The sequence below is a fragment of the Athene noctua genome, chromosome 1 (assembly GCF_965140245.1).
Source record: "Athene noctua chromosome 1, bAthNoc1.hap1.1, whole genome shotgun sequence".
NCBI classification, from domain to species: Eukaryota; Metazoa; Chordata; class Aves; order Strigiformes; family Strigidae; genus Athene; species Athene noctua.
This window is the reverse complement of record NC_134037.1, coordinates 76329-82382: the sequence shown is the minus strand read 5'-3', so window position 1 is coordinate 82382 and position 6054 is coordinate 76329. Positions and strand designations below refer to the sequence as shown.

The window sequence follows — 6054 nt, the reverse complement described above, 5'->3', positions numbered from 1 at the left end:
CAATACGTGTGCTTTTAATAGTTACTGTACTGGTCTCCCAGGGACCGAAGTTACGCTGTTTCGTCCTTAAAACAACTCTGCGCTCCCGTGTCGCGTTGTCACAGGCTTTCCTCCCCCTTCCACCCGTCCAAAGAGCCCTGAGGCTGCTCTGACCGACACTTCGGTCACCCCGCTGAGTTCTGGGTCACAAGGCGAGACTGCGCTGCCCTGCGCTGCGGCCGTGCCGGAGCTCCTCCCTCTCCGGGGGGTTATAAGATTTGGCAGCGTTGGTCCCGTCGGCCCGCGCACCGGAGCGGTCTCGTCCAGCGGCTGCTCCCGCTGGCCGGGGAAGGTTCCCCCGGCGGGGAGAGGCGACCTGCGGCGTGCGGCTGCCCCGCGACCGGAGGACCGGCGGCCCATAGAGCGTGAGCTCGGAGGAGTGACGGGCATCTCCGGCGTTTATTAACGGTGCGGGTCGCTATAGTTACCGGGGGGGGGGAGCGTGGGCCGGGCCGGAAGAGCCGCAGGGGCGGGCAGGGAGGCTGCAGGCAGCGACCCCTCCCTGTCCGGGGCCGGTGCTGGAGGAGGAGCCGATGCGAGCCGAGGCAGGAGCGGGGCCGCGCGGCCGGGCGGCTGCGGGGAAAGGTACGGCGGGACCGGGGGCGGAGGCCGCTCCGCGTCGGGGCCGGGCGGCGGCGGCGCTGCCCGGAGCCGCGCGGGGCTGCGCTCCGCCGGGCTTCCGGGTGCGCGGGCAGCGCGGCGGGAGCCGTAGTCACGTGCAGGGGGCTTCCGGTCGGCCATGTTGGCTCCCCGGGGCACGCCGGGAGCTGCAGTTTCTGCGCTCTCGGTTCCCCGCAGCTGCGGCGCTGGCGGGCGCGCGCGGCACGGCACAGCCCTCGATACCGGCGCGGCCCGAGGGGCGGTTTTGTGGCGGTTTCCCGCGGGCTGCCCGCGGCTCCCCGAGACGCGGTGTGCCCCCCGGCCCGTGGGTGCGCATGCGCGGCGGAGGTGAGTGTTGGGGCTCCGGCCGGGCCGGTCCGCGGCAATAAGGGTCCCTGCCGCCTCCGTGCCCCCTCCCGAGGCCGCTCTGGGGCCGCGCGTGTCCGTTCCTGCCCCGGGGATGCCGCCGGCTGCGCCCAGCTCGGGCTGGCGTGGGGTGTCTCTGCCCGGCCTGGCGCTTCTCACGGCTCGGGGACCAGAAGGGACGGGCGGAGCCGAGCCTTCCCGGCCGTGGGCAGCGGGGCGGGAGCCGCCGCGGCTGGAGCTGGAGGGGCCGGAGAAAGGGAAGGAAGGAGAACGTCAAGGGCATGTGGGCAGCAGCCGCCTCGCCCTGCAGGAGGAGAGCGCCTGCCTCTCCGGGTGAGCGAGGAGCCCTCTGCACAGTCCGCAGCGGGCCGGACCCAGGCGCGGAACGGCCGCGGAGCGAGCGAGCGAGGCTGCGTGTGTCGGAAGCCACGTCTTGTAAGAGCCGAGAGACACCCGCGTATTCTTTTAGGGGGAGGTCAGCCAGGCGAGTGGAGTTTCAGAAGAAGAGGAGGGGCAGGAGGAAGGAAGGAGAAAGAAGCATCAGACCTGTCCAGTTCTCCCGGCAGTGCCGGGAGCGAGAGCCGCGGTGAGTCCCGGGCCCTCGGGGCCCTGTCACTCCCCTTGTATGTCCCAGTCCCTTCCTGCCCCTCTCTTTCCCATGCTGTGATTTTTTTTTTCTTCTCTATACGTTTTCTTTCTATTCTTCTGCCTTGCTCCCCCTTCCTCTCTCACTTTCTCTTGTCTTGCTGCTTCCTTTTCTTTTTCTGTCTGCACTTCTGACTGCTTGTTCTGTACCTTTTGCATCACTCCTCAGTCCATTTCTCTCTCGATCCTTCTGTTCTGCTCCTCACTTCTCAGTTTCTCTCTCTTTCCTCTGTCTTACTCCTGCACGTAGTGTGTGATTGAATGAGGTTCTGTGTCTAGCAGGCCTCATCTCGTAAGAGCTGTGAGACACCTACATCTTCTCATAAGTGGAGGACAGCCAGGCACCTGGAGCTGTAGAAGAGGAAGGGAGAAGGCAAACAGAAGGAAGAGTCTGACCTGTCAAATTCTCCTGGCAGCACGGAGAACTGCAGTAAGTCCCGAGCTCTTGGGCCCCTCTCATCCCTCTTGTGTGTCCTGGTCCCTCCCTGTCTTTCTCCTAGACTCCTCTCTTTCTGGTGCTGCTCAACTTTTTTTGCTCACCTGTATCTTCCGTCTTGCTTGGAGCATCTCCCTGTCCCCATCTTGTAGGTCTTCCCTTTCTCTGCTCTGTACCCAGCCGCTCTTGTTGCCTTTCTCCATCCCTCTCTGTCCAGCTCCCTGTTCCTATTGATGCCCCTTTCTTCTTCCTGCACCCGCTGCTATTCCCTGCGATCTCCATCTCTCTCTTTCCTGCTCCCTGTCCCCCGTTTTTCATTCCTACCTCCGTCCCTCATAGACTGTCTGGCCTTTTTCCTCAGTGTCTTTCTCTCTGGCTGACTCCCTTCTGCTGTTTTTCATTTCCTCCCTATCCATCTTGTTGCCCATCGCTCTTTTGTCTTCTCTCTCTCCATGTGTCGCTGTCTGTCTTCCAGTCACTGGTCTTTAATTCCTCCCTCTTCCCTGTAGCTTGCTGCTATTTTTTTTTTCCCTGTTCTCCATCATGCTCTGTCGGGTGCCCTGTCCCTGTTTATCAGTTCCTCCCTCTGCCCTGCGGTCTGTCTCTTTTCACCATTTAATTTTTGCCTCGCTCTCTCTCTGTCTGGCTCCTTGTGCCAGGTCTGTGAATTCCTTCCTCTGTGCCCCGTACCCCCTGTGATCTTTGCTGCTTTGTGGCCTGTTTCTGGCTGGCGCTCTGTTACTATTCAGTAATTCCTCTCTTGATGCCTTGTAGTCTGTTGCTTTTGTCTTTTCTCCATCTCTCTGTCTCCGTTTCCCCTGTTTTAGAATACACCCCCCCACCCCCACCCCCCTTCTTTCTGTATGCATCAGGATTAGTTTTTGGCTCCAGGTCTCTTTTTTTCTGTGTCTCTGTCCCTGTTTCCTAATTCTTCCTTCTCTGCCCTGTCACATGTAGTGATGTGATTTGTTTTGTGTTCCTTCCCATGGTTTGCTGTCCTGACTCCCCATCGCTGTTGCTTTTTCCTCCCTCTGTGCCCTGTTCTTTGTAGCTTTTTTGTCTTTCTTCCATCTTGCTTGGTCTAGCTCCCTGCTTCTGTCACACACAGAACTGAATAAACACTTGCTGGCTGCCGGCTGCCTTTTGTGCTTCCTTTGCCTCAGGTGAGGGGCTGGGAGGGGTGATGATGCTCTGTGGGGGTGGGTGATGGCCTCCAGCTGTGGGCTGGGGCTGGAGGGGCCCCAGGTGTGGGCAGTGAGGCTGATGGCAGCGGCCCCTCCCTGTAAAGGGCTTGCTCCGGGTGGAGGGGCGGTTGCTGCTGTTAAGAGCAAGGCAGCTGTCGGAGGGGTCGGTGTCAACCAAGGGAGGAGCAGAGCAGTCGCTGAGCATTGCTGGGCCCTGGCTGCACCGAGGGAGAAGGTGAGTGGAGCCGTGCAATCAGCTGGCAGCTCGTGGGGAGGATGGCGGTGCCTGCAGGGTGGCAGTGTTGGAGGTGGTGGCAGGGGCTGCCCCGAGCCGGTGGTGAGGCTTCTGGGTGCATTGGTGGGGGTTCGGAGGGGTGAGCAACAGTGTTGCTGCAGGGTCAGAAAGCAGAGAAAACTGCCTCTCGCAACCCAGCGGGAGCTGTAGTCCTGGCCTGTGGGGTTTCTGGCCAGCCGCGTTGGTTCCCTGGGTCACGCTGGGATGCGGGGTCTTACAGCGCTTGGCGTGCAGGCGGCCGTGCCGCGTTGGCCAGCGCGTGCCAGGAGCTGTAGGTTCTGCAGACTCGGCTGCCAGGCAGCCGCACCGCTCATGGGCGCCCGTAGCGCGGCGCAGTCCTCGCTACCGCCGCGGCCCCTGTGGCGCAGCACGAGGGATAGTTTTGTTGCCGCTTTCACGTGGATTCCTGGGGGCTTCCAGCTGCTCCCCACCAAGCGTTGTGCCCGTTCCTCGAGAGCGTGTGCGCAGTGACGTGCCGCTCGGCCGCCGCTCGCGCGGGGGGTGGCGCTCGCCTGCGCTAACCGCTGCCTGGCAAACGCCACACGGTGCTGTCGGTGGGCGACGCAGAGGTGCCCCCGTGCCCCACGCTGCCACCCGCCAGCAATGTCAGTGCGATGCTCCGATGCCTGTGGGGGGGTGCGGCCACGCTCGTTGCCCCCTCCTGGTAAGGAAATGCTGCCGCCGCCCCACGTCACGCTGCCGGCGGGCGCTCGGTGCGCAAAGGGCAGGACTGCAGCGCCGGCCCCGCACAGGTGTGCGGCACCGCCAGAGCCGCCTTCCTGCTGCCGCAGCGTGAGGCTTGCTGGGCGTGATTCCTGGTGGTGGGCGAGGGCCGAGGCCGCCGGTGAGGCCAGCCCGCCCCTTTGGCAGGTGTGGGGGCCCCTCCTGCCCGCTGGCCACATGGCAGCGGTGGGGCAGGAAGCTTCACACCGCCTGCTGTGTCAGGCCTCCGCTCTGCTGGAGGTGATCCGGGCCGGGGGAGCCCCAGGGAGTTACCCGAGAGCTGGGACAAAGGCAGAGGGGAAGAAGATGGGTGTCCCCCGGGGGTTGGTGCCGGGTGCCTCCCCAGCTTGCCAGAGCTCCCCTTGAGCTGGCACTGGACTCGCCCGCACTGTGTCCTGGCCCCAGGTCTCGCACCTCACCCTGAAGCCCGTCCCGTAGCCCCAGGTCACCCCCAAGCCCCGCGGGGATGGCGGCAAGCCGGCCCTTGGCGCCTCCGCAGGAGCCCCTGTGGAAGGGGGGCTCCGGCCAGGGGCGATCTACGGTAATAACGGCAGTCGCTTCACCTTCTCCCAGAGGCCTCACCGGGGCCGTGTTGGAGAATGGCTTGCAGAGAGCAAGGCCGTGGGTCTCTGCAGGAGCTGATTGCAGCCATCTGAGGTAAACAAAGGAAACAACCCAGGGTACAGTTATGCTTACAATGGACTGTTATGTTAACAAAGAGAGAAACTGAGGTACACCATGGCCTTGAGTATGATGGTGAACAACCTTGGGAAAAAAGGCAGGCCAGAAGAGGGAAGATGTTGGGACATATCTGAAATGTCACAAGGGGCTGGGATATTATAATGTAGCCTTTTACATGTATCCAATAGATTTGTGAGTAGTATGCATGATTATTGTAGAGTGCTTAATGTAAGGGGTGATTTTTTTCAGTAAAGCTGAAGCTTGCTCTATCATTCACGTTGAATCGGCCGCTTGCTTCCTCCAACTGCCACAAGTGGCGCACCGAACAGGGTTACCCGAACTCTGCTTTTCCACCTAACGGAACCGAGGAAGCGGCAGGATGGACTCGGAGTAGGAAGGCAACGCTGCCACCTCCTCAGCGCCAGGTGCAGGTGTTCACTCCGAGAAGGGCTACCCCGGAAAGGCTGCAATAGGGGACTTACCCAGGAAAGGCCAAGGAATTAAGGAACCTGGTCACTGGCTACTTGATCGGATGTGGAAGAAGATCGTCAAGGTACACGATCCAGCATTTTAAGGAATTTAAGGAATTTTCGCCCAGGCAGGAATATTTTCAACGAGAGGTAGTCCTAAAACTTTTTGCTTTTTAGAAAAGCGGGGAGTAAGTCCAATAAAAGACTTAGCTGTGCTGATTGGTCTGGGCAAGGCTAGGGGACACTTTAAAGAGCCAAATTTATTGCTTAAAGAATCAGAATGGTGTGATAATCTTTTAGACCCTGATGCTGTAAATCCTGAAAAAGAATCTAAACTGTCTGGCTTGTGTCCTCCCTTAACTGAGGACGATGGACATGGCAAGAAAAATTCTTACTCCTGTAAGCTATGAGCTGGCTCATCAGCCACGTTGGGAAAAACGGCTTTTTTCTGTTTTTGAAAGATTTAGAGGAAAGCATTAATGAGAACGGGCTGCAAAACCTCAGATTACAACAGCTGTACTGGAGGCGACGGCTCAGGGATATCGATTGGCCCCATAAAAATTGGCTAGCACTTTTAAGAAAAAAACCCGTCATTCACGCCGGCACAGCACTCTA

General features: G+C 60.2%; 1 long non-coding RNA gene across 1 annotated transcript; it reads left to right on the top strand.

Annotated features, from left to right (window-relative positions):
* The first annotated feature begins 886 nt into the window (after positions 1-886).
* Positions 887-5714, top strand: LOC141955022 (uncharacterized). Its single transcript, XR_012632319.1, has 4 exons — positions 887-987; positions 1475-1591; positions 1933-2080; positions 5219-5714. It is a non-coding gene; the product is annotated as an uncharacterized LOC141955022 (long non-coding RNA).
* The last annotated feature ends 340 nt before the right edge of the window (positions 5715-6054 follow it).